The 17,055-nt window shown below is 44.8% G+C and overlaps 1 pseudogene; it reads right to left on the bottom strand.

Annotated features, from left to right (window-relative positions):
* Window positions 1-16,260, bottom strand: part of LOC118363985 (partitioning defective 3 homolog B-like) — a 67,842-nt pseudogene extending 51,582 nt beyond the window's left edge.
* Between the last annotated feature and the right edge of the window lie 795 nt (window positions 16,261-17,055).

Below are 17,055 nucleotides of genomic sequence, written 5' to 3'. Positions count from 1 at the left end.
AACTTCAACAGCCCAGATAAAGACAGAGTTCAAAAAGAACAAGATAAGAGGAAGTCAAGAAGCACCTTAGTGTGGATGTTGTGGAAATGTTGGGTATTTTAATGAGGGCTAATGTGAGCACGGTGTGTATGTGTGCATGCATGCGTGTTTCCATGTGAATATGCATCGTTCACTACAAAGCGTCAGAGTTGTCCCTCCTGAATGCTTTGAAGTTGAGGAAATTGAATAATGTGAATAATCACAGGAGTAGTGAGTGGCACACAAGGACAGAGCTCTGTTTTCTGAGAGGACCAACACACACACACAGGACACGCACATGCACACACACACACAGTTCAATACACAGGACACGCACATGCACACACACGCTCCTATAGGGTACCACCGGGGCAGTTGACAGGCAGCTTATTTAGATAAAGGGGTCAAAACACGCCACCCGGCTAGGAGTCAGAAAGGTCTCTGGCCACAGCTAAACGGTCACTTAACACCTGCGTGTGTCGGCACGCACCACTTCCTGCGAGGCCGCAGGGACGTGTGTGTGACTTCCTGTCAGCCTCTGAGTCAACAAACCCAGATAAGGGCAGGAAGAGGAATGGGGCTCTGGGTATGTGTGCTGGGCCTGGGTGTGTGTGTGTGTGTCAGTGCTTGTTTGGAGGTGAGTGCATGCGTGCAGGGGGGCAAAAGGGCAGTTGAAAGAGGTTGAACGCCTTTCACTAGTAATAGAAAGATAAAGTCGTTTCAAGGGGTAACAACATGTACAAGACAAGGAGGGGAAAGGTGGAAATTCCTGGTAACGTATCTGCATCAAAGATCATGCAGAGTCAAGAGCAATTGAAGGTGGCTAGAGAGAGATACAGTGCCTTGCGAAAGTATTCGGCCCCCTTGAACTTTGCAACCTTTTGCCACATTTCAGGCTTCAAACATAAAGATATAAAACTCTATTTTTTTGTGAAGAATCAACAACAAGTGAGACACAATCATGAAGTGGAACGACATTTATTGGATATTTCAAACTTTTTTAACAAACCAAAAACTGAAAAATTGGGCGTGCAAAATTATTCAGCCCCTTTACTTTCAGTGCAGCAAACTCTCTCCAGAAGTTCAGTGAGGATCTCTGAATGATCCAATGTTGACCTAAATGACTAATGATGATAAATACAATCCACCTGTGTGTAATCAAGTCTCCGTATAAATGCACCTGCACTGTGATAGTCTCAGAGGTCCGTTAAAAGCGCAGAGAGCATCATGAAGAACAAGGAACACACCAGGCAAGTCCGAGATACTGTTGTGAAGAAGTTTAAAGCCGGATTTGGATACAAAAGATTTCCCAAGCTTTAAACATCCCAAGGAGCACTGTGCAAGCGATAATATTGAAATGGAAGGAGTATCAGACCACTGCAAATCTACCAAGACCTGGCCGTCCCTCTAAACTTTCAGCTCATACAAGGAGAAGACTGATCAGAGATGCAGCCAAGAGGCCCATGATCACTCTGGATGAACTGCAGAGATCTACAGCTGAGGTGGGAGACTCTGTCCATAGGACAACAATCAGTCGTATATTGCACAAATCTGGCCTTTATGGAAGAGTGGCAAGAAGAAAGCCATTTCTTAAAGATATCCATAAAAAGTGTTGTTTAAAGTTTGCCACAAGCCACCTGGGAGACACACCAAACATGTGGAAGAAGGTGCTCTGGTCAGATGAAACCAAAATTGAACTTTTTGGCAACAATGCAAAATGTTATGTTTGGCGTAAAAGCAACACAGCTCATCACCTTGACCACACCATCCCCACTGTCAAACATGGTGGTGGCAGCATCATGGTTTGGGCCTGCTTGTCTTCAGCAGGGACAGGGAAGATTGTTAAAATTGATGGGAAGATGGATGGAGCCAAAAACAGGACCATTCTGGAAGAAAACCTGATGGAGTCTGCAAAAGACCTGAGACTTGGACAGAGATTTGTCTTCCAACAAGACAATGATCCAAAACATAAAGCAAAATCTACAATGGAATGGTTCAAAAATAAACATATCCAGGTGTTAGAATGGCCAAGTCAAAGTCCAGACCTGAATCCAATCGAGAATCTGTGGAAAGAACTGAAAACTGCTGTTCACAAATGCACTCCATCCAACCTCACTGAGCTCGAGCTGTTTTGCAAGGAGGAATGGGAAAGAATTTCAGTCTCTCGATGTGCAAAACTGATAGAGACATACCTCAAGCGACTTACAGCTGTAATCGCAGCAAAAGGTGGCGCTACAAAGTATTAACTTAAGGGGGCTGAATAATTTTGCACGCCCAATTTTTCAGTTTTTGATTTGTTAAAAAAGTTTGAAATATCCAATAAATGTCGTTCCACTTCATGATTGTGTCCCACTTGTTGTTGATTCTTCACAAAAAAATACAGTTTTATATCTTTATGTTTGAAGCCTGAAATGTGGCAAAAGGTCGCAAAGTTCAAGGGGGCCGAATACTTTCGCAAGGCACTGTAAAGGTGTCTGTTCTCACTAGCTCTCTGGGTAGGAAGATCTCCTCTTGTCTGGCCACAACCACAGAGACACACTCCCCCTGCTTGGTGCTGCGCAGCATGGCCACCGGCTCCTCCTGAGTTCGATCCGTCAGGTCTACACCGTTCACCTACACACATCACAGGAAAGGGTTCAAATATGTACAGTATATACACAATGTGCTTCACAGTGCATATAAATACATAGAATGAATACCTATACCTAGATTTTTAAAGGTTTAAGGACCACCTTCCAGAAAGAAATACAACTAGTTTATCAGCCAGACGGCACTGTTTGAATACTTGAAAAAGTGCTTCCTTCCTCCATTCCATGAAGCAATCACTGATGATTAGAAATGAATGGACAGGTGAATGCCGTGTGGTGGAACACTTGAGTTCACCTATCGAATCATGCCGAATCAGTCATTACTTTAAGGATGGCAGGAAGGATGCACTTTTAAGAAATTCAAAGGTCAGAGGTTTCACCTCCAGGATGTGGTCGCCAGGCTGCAGGCGGCCATCTTTGATGGCGGCGCCCCGGGCAAGGATGCTCTTGATCAGGATGGGCCCCGGGCCATGGACTGTCGAGTCACCACGGTGAAACCCAGCCCCTCGGTACCTGGAGAGGAACGATAGAGGGACAGAGAGGGGGAAAGAAAGAGAATGATGAAGAGATAGGAAAAGAGATGAAAAACAAGAGCGATAGAAGGTGAGTGGGGGACAGAGGGATATTAGCTATCCTGATAACAGTCTTAACTATACCATCTTTCTTTTCCTTGATTGGATTGATTAGGATCCCACGTTAGCTGACGCCAATGGCTGGGGTCCAACATAACGAAAAAGAGATTACACACAAAATACTTGACAGTTTACAGACATTCACACGTAGTGTGTGCGCGCGCATCAATCAGTTACACATACATGTCAGTACATACACACAACAACAAGTGACATGGGTGAGAGGCATTGTGTCGTGTGGCGTTGCTTTATTTGTTTTTTGAAACCTGGTTTGCTGTTCCCTTGCGCTTTATTATAAGACGTAAGGGAGTTCCATGCACTCATGGCTCTGTATAATACTTTATGTTTCCTTGAATTTGTAGTTAATTTTACAAGTGCTCCACACCTGTTGAATATAGCCGGTGTCAGCAAACGTCGGTAAAAAAAGGGTAATTAAATTGTTGCCAGCAGCAAAGTAACAGTCACCAACGCTGTGGATAACATGAAAACTGCCTAACCAGCTCTGCTATGGCAAGTAGAATGGTCAGAGTGGTCTCATTTGTGTCTGGAAGTAGCTAGCCAACGTTAGCTTGGGTGCTTGACGTTTTAAGGTCAGAACTCTCAAATTAACCCTACTCCTCGGCCCGAGCGTCCAGTGTGCGCTCCGAGAGCGAAACGCTCTGAATGTATGAGTGCACTCTGGCACTCCATATTGGATTTAAGAACTCACACAAATGTAAAATGTCAAACTAGAGGGCCTCCCAAGTGGCACAGTGGTCTACGGCACTGCAGTCCTAGCTGTGCCATGGGAGACCCATGGGGCAGCGCACAATTGGCCCAGCGTCGTCCGGGTCAGGGGAGGGTTTGGCCGGCAGGGATGTCCTTGTCCCACCGCGCACTACTGACTCCGCACAACAGCACGGTCTCCAGGTGTACGGTGTGCTTCCGGGTTAAGTGGGCATTGTGTCAAGAAGCAGTGCGGCTTGGTTGGGTTGTGTTTCAGAGAACGCATGTCTCTCGACCTTCGCCTCTCTCTCGAGTCCGTACAGGATTTGCAGCGACGAAACAAAATTGGATACCACGAAATTGGGAAGGAAAAGGGGTAATAAAAAGTCTAACTAGTCATTTTTTATGCTAACTAACTAGCAACAGCATCAACTTCCAGTAGACAGGCGAAGAGCTAGTACGCTCAACTGAACAGTATGCTAAAATGAACTAATAATATATAGTATGTAGTATATACTCATTATGTAGTATACAGTGCATTAGTATGGGTATTCGAACACAGCTTAGGTCTTTCTTTGCAGCACTTGATCATATGACTGGACAACAATCATGATAAGATAAAACTAGCGCCTGCAGGACTGGAGTGTGGTGTCAAAAAAGCAGAGCATTACGGACAGACCTGTCCCCATCATCACGACCCCACATCATCCCATCACGTCGCAATAAGTCACTTGGTGTGCTAATAAATGCAGGGTGACATCTCCCCACTTGCCCTGCATCCGGTGTGGGGCTTAGTGGGTTCCTCCTGAGTAAACTGGTGATCAACTTCCACTGGTCTGCTGTGGGGCGCTCTCTGCTAGCACCATATTCCCTTTATAGTGCACACGGGTCCTGGTCAAAAGTAGTGGTACTATAAATGGAATAGGGTGCTATTCGGGATGCAGACCTCAGCCAAAAGCCAGCGGAAAAACAGTTTTCTTATGTGGATTAAGAGGAGGACTGCCTTCAATTTCACGTGTGAGCAGGCCTCACACTGCCTGATGGAGGAAGGTGAAGGGAGAGAAGGAAGGTGAGGGGAGGGAGAGAGAGGTATCCGGAGATATCATTCCCTCTCGCATGGCTCCTCTCCCTGTGGACTCACAGTTTGATTTCAAGAGTGCTTGTGTGTGTGTGTGTGTGTGTGTGTGTGTGTGTGTGTGTGTGTGTGTGTGTGTGTGTGTGTGTGTGTGTGTGTGTGTGTGTGTGTGTGTGTGTGTGTGTGTGTGTGTGTGTCCATCCAAGCTCACATGTGTATCTATTTGTGTGTTTGTGCACGTGCCTCCAAGCAATGAGTGAAAACTGCCACCTTGGTGAGCAGTGGAGAAAAGTCAAAAGAGGCATACTAAAAGATAGTAAGTGATAAAATCTCATCTGGCAGCTAAGCTTCTGCCTACCTTCCATTAACGCTTCTAAACCTCCTAGCAGTCACTCACAGTGGGAGAGTAGTCTTTAAAGGGGAAATCATTATTTGCTACATACATTTTTTGACTTATAAATTAGTGGTATGTACCCAATGGTTCTTGATGAATGTAATTTATGAATGCCTTATGAGCTTAGTTCAACTGTCGTACCCCATCAGATTACAAAATATAAGCTTGTTTGCTCCAAAAGTGGCACAGAGGTCTAAGGCACTGCATCTTAGTGCAAGAGGCGTCACTGCAGACACCCTGCTTCAAATCCAGACGATATCACATTTGGCTCAGTTTCGTCCGGGTTTGGCCGTCATTGTAAATAAGAATTTGTTCCTAATTGACTTGCCTAGTTGAATAAAGGTTAAATAAATAAAATATACATTTACTCAAATGTTTGTAAACAAAGTAAATGTAAAAAAAAAAACACAATATAGCCTCAAAACATGGTTATAACTATCTAAACTATTGATTTGAGAGTGGTTACATTTCTCCAGCCCCATACCTCAGCTTTATACCGAAACAGGGGCGGGGATAAATTATTGTTTCTACAGCTGATTGACGCACAACCACAATCTAAGGCTAGGTTTACACAGGCAGCCCAATTCTGATCTTTTGGCAAAATATCTGATGTGAATAATAACAGAATTGGGCTGCCTGTGTAAACACAGCCTAAGAACTCAGTTCCCAATTTATCAGTTTTCTAGGATGATTAATTTCACTGAATCGACTGGATTGAAAACTAAATTGACCCCAACACAGCAACACATTATACCTTTACAAAAGTACAACAATCTGTTGTGGGGCTTAGTGGGTTCCTCCTGGTTCAATTGCTGCAAAGAAAACACTACCAAAGGACACCAATAATAAGAAGAGACTTGCTTGGGCCAAGAAAAACGATAAGGAAATTTGTCTTTTTGTGGTTCCAACCGCTGTGTCTTTATGAGATGCGGTGTGGGTAAACAGATGATCTCTGCATGTGTATTTCCCACCGTAAAGCATGGAGGAGGTGGTGGTGTGATGGTGCTTTGCTGGTGACACTGTCTGATTTACTTAGAATTCAAGGCACACTTAACCAGCATGGCTGCCATAGCATTCTGCAGCGATACGCCATCCCATCTGGTTTGGCCTTAGTGGTACTATAATTTCTTTATCAACAGGACAATGACCCAACACACCTCCAGGCTGTGTAAGGGCTATTTGATCAAGAAGGAGAGGGATGGAGTGCTGCATCAGATGACCTGGCCTCCACAATCCCCCGACCTCAACCCAATTGAGATGGAAAAGCAGCCAACAAGTGCTCAGCATATGTGGGAACTCCTTCAAGACTGTTGGAAAAGCATTCCAGGTGAAGAGAATGCCAAGAGTTTGCAACGCTGTCATCAAGGCAACTGGTGGCAATTTGAAGAATCTCAAATATAAAATATATTTAGATTTGTTTAACACTTTTTTGGTTACTACATGATGTCATAATGTGTTATTTCATCGTTTTGATGTCTTAAGTATTATTCTACAATGTAGAAAATAGTCAAAATAAAGAAAAACCCTTGAATGAGTACTGTAGGTTTTCTAAAACTTTTGACCGGTAGTGTACATCGAAATTGCCAGGCAGTATATTAACTATCTGCTATCTAACCATCTGCCCAACATTTATTGACTTGATTAATTACATAATTCTTAGCTAAGTGGTATAGTCGTGCGATTCATTGGCTATCTACTCCGATTTCAGAGCACTCTCGTGCAGAATAACTGATGAATTTACGAACACTCAACACCCGTTGAATACGGCCGATGTCAGTAAACATCAGCAAAATAAAAAAGTTATTTAATTGTTGCCAGCAGCACAATTACAGTCACCAACGCACTGGATAACATGAACAGCCTAACCAGCTCTGCTAGGGCAAGTAAAATCCTCTGTGAGGTGTTCTCTCATTCGTGTCTGGAAGTAGCTAGCCAACGTTAGCCAGTTAGCTTGGGTGCCTGACTGCCATTGAATGCTCGGATCAACCCTTCTCCTCGGCCAGAGCGTCCAGTGTGCGCTCTGTACTCTGACAACGCTCTGGATTTACGAATGCCCAGAGCACACTCTAGCACTCCAGATTGAATTTACGAACACACCCGAAATCGTAAAATGTTTAGTTAGTCATTTGTTAAGCTAACAAGCTAGCAAGAGGTTGCATAGGAGCAGCATCAACTTCCGGTAGACAGGCGAAACTCTAGTACGCTCATCTGAAAGGATATACTGTAGTTTGTTTCTAGTATACTAAAATGAACTAATAGTATGTAGTATATACTCATTAAGTATGAAGTATATACCCATTAAGTATGTAGTATACAGTATGTTAGTATGAGTATTCGAACACAGCTATACCCCCTTTTCCATAGTGCTTCCATACCTTTCCTCCGGTCTATCTTCAGCTTCCGGCCTCCCTTCTGGTTGGCCAGGTTGGCCAGGTTAGGGAGCCCAGTGGGACTCTTTCCCCGGGACAGGGGGCTCTCGCTGACCCACACCACCGTGGGGGAGGCCCCATCCCGATATCTGACCACCGGGGCTGGGGACACACTGAGGGGCATCTCCTCGGGGACGTGGCCAGTCTGGTGCTCCCATAGCGGGGTGAGAGAGGCTGGCAGATCGGGGTCTTGGAGCGGAGGACACGGAGCTCTGGACGTCTCGGCTCCAGTTTGGGACTGATCTGCTCTGGTTTCACGGTTTCTGGTTTCACTTCTGGTTTAGCGGCCATTTTTTGGTGGATCATGAGGGGGCTCTTGGCTTTGGGGACGGAGTCGTGACTGTCGGTGAAGAGCTGCCCGATGAGGCGTTTCTCGTATCGCTGCTTGTTAGCCAGCGGCAGGATCTCCAGGCGCACCAGAGGGGAACACATGGCCTGACGGAACACTTCCTGGGACCTATGGGTGTGAGGAAGTGACATCATCAATGTCCGCCTCTGGAGGACATGACTGAAGGTTGAGAATACTGTTATATCAGACTTAATTGTACAGTTTTCCACTAAGCACAGAGCTTCCATTGGTATCAACACCAGTACAAACTCAAGCTTACTAAGTTCTCATTCAACACCCGCATTGACTAGAGGTCACAGACTAGACCCTCAAGAGTCAATTCATTAGAGACAATAGTCTTTAGACAAGTAATCTATAGTAGTAGTCACTAGCAGCAACTGCTTATCCAGAACCAGTGTCAGACCTATTGTCAAGCCTCTTCTGGGCTATACTATCAGATCTAACAAGGTCCACCTCTTTTACTGGGCATTTCATTCAGGTAGGGGATTAGACAATCCTCCTTGATGCCCACCAATTCCTTCTCTTTTTACTGTTTGTCTATCTCTTATCTTTCTCACTCACTAGCCCCACTCCTTTTGAAGTCTAACCAAATGCTGTTATGGTCATAAATGAACCTATTCCCGACAACAGTGAAGCGAGAGAATGAGTGTTTCTCGCTTTCGTTTTCTCTCTCACACGCTTTTGTTGCTGTGGAGATGGGGTGTGAGATAAATCCAGGAATAGGGAGGATTTGTAAGAGCAGGGATTAAGAAGGGCTCCTAATAAAAGGGAAAATAAAAGGGAAACTGAGTGACAGACTGGCCTCATACTGGTAGATTTGTGATAGTGTAGGGCAGGCTTGCATCCAAAATGACACAGGACGCGTCTCAAATGGCAACCTATTCCCTACATAGTGCACTATTTTTGACCAGGGACTTATGGGTCAAAAGGAGTGCACTATAAAGGGAATACAGAGACATTTGAAACTCATCCTGCGATAGCGTAGAGCCGAGGTACGTACTGGGCAAATGTCTTGTCCATTAGCTCGGTGCCGCTAATCTGAATGCGCTCATCCTCCCGGAAAAGGCCCTCTCTCTTGGAGCGACTATTCGCCTCGATACTTTTAATGTGCAGGCCCAGGTTCCTGAGAACGGATGATAAACACAGTCTGAACACACACACACAAACAGCCTTCAATGCATGGGTAGGGAATGTGTAAGAGAGTGCGTTACAGTGAGTGCGTTACAGTGAGCGAGTGAAAGTGAGTGTGTGTGCGTTCCTCACCGTCCACTCAGCGAGGAGCAGTAGGGGACGACATGGATCCCCAGCGGTCCCTGTTCTCCATAGAGCTCCCCACTGTCTCGGTCAGGGGGCTGAAGAGACAAAACACACAGTCAAGAGATAGGGAGTATGTGTTTGTCAATCTCACTCACGCACAAAAATGGTAACAAGAACACAGATACCTACAAATAGGAACACACAGTAATACATACACCCACATCCCTTTTCTAGAGTACGTTCAGTCTTTACATTTACAAGATCTTACTGGCACTTGTGAGATGAGCACACACACACACACACACACACACACACACACACACACACACACACACACACACACACACACACACACACACACACACACACACACACACACACACACACACACACACACACACACACACACACACACACACACACACACACACACACACACACACACACACACGGGTTAAAGCAACAACAAATACATCTATCTCTGGGTGCAAGTTAACCTCCCCTTTCATGTCAAAAAGTAATGACCATAGTGCTTCTAGGGAAAGGGGATTATTTTGTACATTTATTTACCTGCAAGTTTGACCAATTCCAATCCCCTTGCTTAAGGGGTCCTGTGTCCTTTGAGATAATTTTTTATGAAGAAGGACTGAGAAGCTCAGTTCTGATTACTTTTTAAAAAGGACATTCTACTCCCAAATGAATAAAAATGTCATTATACTGACACCATCTAAAATATAATTTCCACCTCGAGAAATTAGCCCAATAACATATTGGTAAGAATTGAGAAAAAATGCGTAAAAATTTGTGCCATTAGCAGTTTTAGTTGTGCGCCGCGGTGGTGGTGAGCATTATAGATGGTTTAATTCCCTTCATCTGAACCTCAGTGTCAGCAACAATCGTGCATGTCAGTCCAGCACACAAAGCGTAACAGTGAAAATAAAGTTTTGTATTTCGTAGAACAGACATGCTTCTGTATTAGGCTGGCATCTCCAAACCAGCCCACCCCCAAACACCCCAGAGACTTTTATCGTGGATCTACACGGATCTCAAAAAACGACTTCTCTAGAATCCATATGATGTATATACGTTGCAGTGACAGAACTTAAACACTTGCAAAACAGAGACAAAAAACAGAGTCACTCTCTCCCCCCTTCCCTCGCTCTCTGAGCCAGACAGTGGTTGAGTGAACAAGGTCAAGGTGAATTAACTGGCATTTACATGGTCCAGCTGCGCTTATGCAAGCGTGTGAAACCTGCCCTGTCAGGTTGTGTAAGTATGATGCTGGAGCGTGGTGGAGCGGAGAGGTGTGTGATGCTAGGTTTAGCTGCTTGCCTTTCGAACGTGATTGGTTTCAGGCCACAGGGCATGCTGCCCTTCGACCTAGTGTGTGTCCCAAATGGCACCCTTTTCTATATATAGTGCACTACTTTCGACAAGAGCCCCATGACTTTGTTCAAAAGTGGTGTATTATAGAGGGAACATGGTATCATTTGGGACGCATTCCAAGACTGTATACACACACCCTCTACTGTAACAAATCTAGTTCGCGTACACACATACCAGGCTGCCATTAGACCCTAGTAGACAGAGGGGAAGGATTCTCACAGTGAATGTGCATAGATTTACCAACACACCACTGAGCAGGGGAATGGAGCTAATGACTAGATCTGGCTGGCCACAAATCTACACACATACACACTCAAATGTGCATCAAAAGACCCTGTATGCCCAGTTGAGAACCGGGATACTGCCTCTGGAAATTGAAGTATGTAGGTCCAATGCCATCGATGAAGAAAAGCGGCTATGTACAGCCTGCAATTTAGGGAAGAAGAAGGAACGGGATGGAGAATGAATGGTACTTTCATTTTACTGTACTTTTACTGTAAACCATAGCAATTCTGGATTAGTGATTAAGACAAACTTGAATGGATATTTAGAAAAATAAGTGTTCCTGGGTGCAAATGTTATTTCCAAAGCTTAGAAGATAAGACAATGTTTTTATGTTTTAAGTTTAAACTATTTTCATTTCCCTCGGAAGGCTTTCTGAACACGTCTACATTAATGTGGATGCTACCATGATTCACGGTAATCCTGAAAGAATCATGAATAATTGTGTGAGAGCGTTACAGAGGCACAAAGATACCCCCACGAGATGCTAACCTCTTACCATTTCCAGTACCAGGGGAGGTGAAGCTCTCACCATTACCAGTACCAGGGGAGGTGAACCTCTCACCATTACCAGCACCAAGGGAGATGAACCTCTCACCATTACCAGCACCAAGGGAGGTGAAGCTCTCACCATTACCAGTACCAGGGGAGGTGAAGCTCTCACCATTACCAGTACCAGGGGAGGTGAAGCTCTCACCATTACCAGTACCAGGGGAGGTGAAGCTCTCACCATTACCAGTAAAAGGGGAGGTGAAGCTCTCACCATTACCAGTACCAGGGGAGATGAACCTCTCACCATTACCAGTATAATACAATTATTATGGATATATTAATGTAATAGTTTGTTTAAAATGTTTAAAAGTTCTACCACAGCGACCATGTTATTTTTGCGAAGCCTATTAGGAGTTTGGACATATAAAGTTTGTATGTGAAAACTATAACGTTTTATACATTTTTTTAATGTGAACTTAATGTGAACTTCACTTGTGAATAAGAGGGAGGCTTGCGCTACCGTTGCTGACACATGACCAGATCAAATGCACGGCTGGAGCGCTGATTAAGCTCAGAAAACCAGGTGTTTTAATCAGTGTATGCTTACTTCGATTTTGAACTTTCAAGATAAGCAGAGTAAAGCGTTTACATGGCTATTGCCATATTCAGCCTACTGCCATAATCAGTTTAATATCGAAGTATTAGTGTGCATGTAAACGTACTCATTGTCTTACAGGCCCATGTGGGCTGGGCATCATGAACATGAATAATACATATGCAAAAACACAACTACTTTCCCTCTCTCGCGCACACACACACACACACACACACACACACACACACACACACACACACACACACACACACACACACACACACACACACACACACACACACACACACACACACACACACACACACACACACACACACACACACACACAAGGGATGACCTGCTGGCTGGCTGCCTGTCCTGCTCATTAGGGCAGTGTAATTAGTTGTGGTTCTGGGGGTCTGCTACAAACACAGGAGAACTGACTATCACTCATACACACAGACAGGAGAGAGGGAGGGAGAGGGAGGGAAGGAAGGTGGAGAAAGAGGGAGAGAGAGAGAAGGAGAACAGGAGCCTGATTAGAGTGGTTATGCATCAAAGAAAAAGGGAGCGTGGGGTAGAGAGAGTGAGAGGGAGCGCGAGAGAGAGGGAAAGAGGGGGGAGAGAGAGTGAGGGGAGCACGAGCGAGAGAGAGAGAGAGGGAAAGAGGGGGGAGAGAGAGGAATGAGCATTAGGTAAGTCAGCAAAAGAGGAATAAAAGGATGAAAGGGAGGGCGAGAGAAAACGAGATGCAAGCAAATCAACCTGAATGAGCAAGGTAATCAACTGCCTATCATATAAGCCTTTATCAATAACACAGGACCATGTTAGTGGAGAGCAGAAAGGACATGGTAGACACACACACACACTAGAGAAACACAGATGCACACACTCGCCCTCTCCCTCCCCTTAGCATCCACTTCAGATCCATTTGCTGTTTCCTGAAAGCTACACTAAGACAAACAAATGAGCTTAAAAATGTAGGTGTGCGGAGGTGGAACAATGGAGGAAAGAAGGGTGTGTGTGTGTTTGAGTGTGCACGTTAGTGACAGAGAGCGAAAAAGAGCGAGAGAGAGAGAGGAAGCATGCATGTGTGTGTGTGTTCGCACGTGATTTGTTAGCAATTGTGCATTTAGACGACTGTAATTTTATTAAGGTAGGCAGGTGAATACTTATAATTTTAAGGTACAAGCACCACTAGTATGGATGCATGTTTGCATGCATTCAATTTAGGTAAGGCTGTGTGAGCCTCAATATACAATGAACATAACTGGATGTGTGAGTATGTGTTAATGTCACTTCATAGAGGTTGTGCACAGTACAATCCAGTACTGTATGTATGCAGTGTGTGAGTGTGTGTGTGAGTGAGAGAGACCCTAGTGAAGGTTAAAAAGAATAGTGTGACAGTGGAGTCCTCCCTCTCTCTCAAATGATGCCAGCCATGTAGGGAATAAACCTGACCCATTCCACCCAGATACAACCCGTACTCAATTCTAACATATCCTGGACTTTCCAGTGACCGTTTTCTCTTCTGTCCTTTCTCAAAACAACCCTTCCCTAGTCATTATACTGCACACACTAATGACTACCATAATGATCCTCATACATTAGTTATGTCCCTGAGCTCTACACACACACACACACACACACGTGTGCAAACTCCCACACATGCGCAAATGCACACACGCACGCGTGAATACGCACAAGCATACAAACTGCGGTTTCCTCTGATCTTATCTATGGGAACTCTATCACTATCAAAGGCCGTGCTCTCTGACTATCGGCGCTGTGATGTCCTTGTTTATCTCTGGTTGAAAGCCACAGCTCAGTGCTTTGGAGATAAACTGGTGAAAGAGAGACACAAACTCATCACTGTCATTTATTATATTTCTCTTTTCCTCTGTTCTGTCCTTTTGTTTATGGGGAAGTTCATAGAGAGAGTACACCTGCATCCCAGGTTAGACACACACACACACACACACACACACACACACACACACACACACACACACACACACACACACACACACACACACACACACACACACACACACACACACACACACACACACACACACACACACACACACACACACACACACTCTCTCCCCCTTCTCTGCAACAAATTTACATTCACAAAAACAAACGCTGGCACAAACAAGCTCATCAGAGGAAGCCAGAGCTTGTTAGCGCCAGGCTATAATACATGCATGCTACGCTCCTCTCCCTTTTTAGCATCCCGTGCATACACAAACAAACACATCCATTCCTCTGAGGTGGTGGAGGGAGGGAAAGAGGGAGAGGAGAAAGAGATGGAACACCCACTCTTTTCTGACTAGTCGTAGATCTACTTTGGTCTGAAGAATCTCCTCACTACCAAACTTGCTTTCTATTTTTTTTGCCATATAAATGGCAAATTATTGGTGATAAATGAAGCCAATTGCTGGTGTTGAAAGTGTTTTCACTGCTCGTAAGATAGGCGAGTTCTCTCCATTTACAAAGTACAGTTCTTTAAACTCTATAGGCATTGAATCCATTCTTAAATCAGAACGAAAATACTGGAGCACACTGTCAATATATTGGTCATGGTTTACTGTATATCAGGTTAGGTTGTGCATCCTGGCACCTGGGACTGTGACAACTACAGGAAGTGGAGACACACACACACAGTCACACGCCACAGGGAGTCACATGACCACCGACAGACTGGGATATAATCGTCTCTTGGGGCACTAGCCATGGGCGGCACTAACAGACAGCAGTGGTTGCCATGGAGAGACACACACACCCGCCTAGCCAGGTCTCTACAAATTCAGCTTGCAGAGTGAAGTCTCTGGGCGGCTACTGGGCAGGAGTCAAAAGGTATGGTGGACTAAAAACTCTCTCACAATGGAACTCTCTCTAGCACACACACACACACACACACACGGCTAACGGCTAAGGCAGTTTAATCTTCTCACAGCAGGAGAACAAAGAACGGAGGCATTTGTAATCCCTCTCAATGTTGTCAGTCCAGCCCAGAAAGCGAGAGAGTGAGCGAGCAAGAGAGGGAGAGAGAGCGAGCGAGAGATGCACACACATAAGAGACAAGTAGTTACAGATATGCAAACACAGACATGCTTATGAAATAAGAGAACAGCACACACACAAACCTTGTAAACATATCAACCCATGCAAACATGTGAATATGTAGTTGTGTGTTCACACACACCCCCCCTACCTGAGTGTGACCCGGCTCATCTTGGCTGTGGTGGGGATGTCAAGCCTCAGTCGGTGTTCGGGTTCTCCTCTGTGGGTCAGTGGATGGCTGTCATCCTGTGTACACACACACATACACACACACACAGTTAGCCAAGTCTACTGTTGGTATCTCAGTCCCTCGCTCTCCACTAGTCCACTAACAGGGACACCAACCAACCCAACAACATCTTCAGTTGATATCAATCACAGAGTCAAAGACCTTTAGACATGACAATGGCCAGATGGACCTGGGTTCCAACCTCATCCGTGAGTGTCCCTCTCTCCTCCGTCAACTCGATCTGCTCTTCTTTGTTTTGCTCTCCTTCCATATCGCTCAGGAGAGAGAGGCTCATTTGAAGTCATGCATGCTAGCACCACAACAGCAGCCCCGCAGTGAAATGTAAAGGAAAGAGGAAAAAATATATTAAATAAATAAAAACGGCGGAATCAGAGTGTTGACGGACGAGAAAAAAAAAATGGGGGAAAAAAAATGACGACCTTCTGCCTAGTCACTTTCATTGTGTCACCAACCTCCTCCATTGTCTCAACCCCCTCGTAATGACACATACAGGGGGGCCTCCCACTTACCCCTCCCCGATCCCTACGCCCTTGGCCAGCCAGGACCCTCGGTCCAACCCCTGCTTCTCCTCTCCTAAACACACATCTCAACACCACCACAACACACAATGATCCGTGCACAGGTAGACAAATAGTGGCCCAATTATTAGGCCCGCTAAGCTGTTATCCACAATGGGCCACATGTTACCATGTCTCCATTGTGATTGTGCATCGCACCTCGATTCCTCCATCTCACCCATTAAGAGTTCTGCTATATTCACACGGCCCAGGGGAAAATGGACAGAGAAACAGAGAAAGAAGGGGAGAGGGCGAGTGTGAGGGGGGAGAGGACAAAAGGCTAAAATGGAGTTTAACCCCATATGGATAGGGGTAAATTTAAATGTTTCTTACAGAAGAAATATGCATAAGCATGGTAGCAATTGAAAGGGGACGTGTTGGAGATAATGGGAAAATTATTAGACCAAAGTTGAGGACACAACAGTTCACCTGACAAGACTTAATCCAAACACTGTTGATTTTATGTGCATTTTACATTCTGTACTTTTCACTGCATTTGTTGATAACTAAATGTGAAAATACTCTGGATACATTCAGTAACATGATAAGAATATTCTTGTTAAATGTGGGGGTAGGTGCAACATAAGACGAAACATTTTGAAGGGTTTGAGTGAGAAGACTGGTGTCTCCAAGTGGCCACACACACACCTCTCTAAAGTGTGCACAGTTAATAAGTTATTTCAACGCACTTTTATGACTCAAAGAACAGTCAACAATACGTTTTTTATTTTTTAAGTTACTCTTCTAGCTGTGCCGTTGAGGAACTAGAGCAAGCGCACTTGTAGTTGTTTTGTTTGGAACAGAAACACACCATCCTCACCATCACACAAATACTATTGTTGTTAGCACAATCCAAAAAACACCCATTTTAAATAGCAATCTGCGTCAGGTGGGCATCATTTGAAAGCTTGTTCAATTGACAACATGACTAGCTAAATTAGAAAATACTATCGTACAGGGTTAGGTTTTCACAAGGC

This window comes from Oncorhynchus keta, chromosome 30, assembly GCF_023373465.1.
Source record: "Oncorhynchus keta strain PuntledgeMale-10-30-2019 chromosome 30, Oket_V2, whole genome shotgun sequence".
Taxonomy (NCBI): Eukaryota; Metazoa; Chordata; class Actinopteri; order Salmoniformes; family Salmonidae; genus Oncorhynchus; species Oncorhynchus keta.
This window is presented reverse-complemented; position numbering and strand designations above follow the sequence as displayed.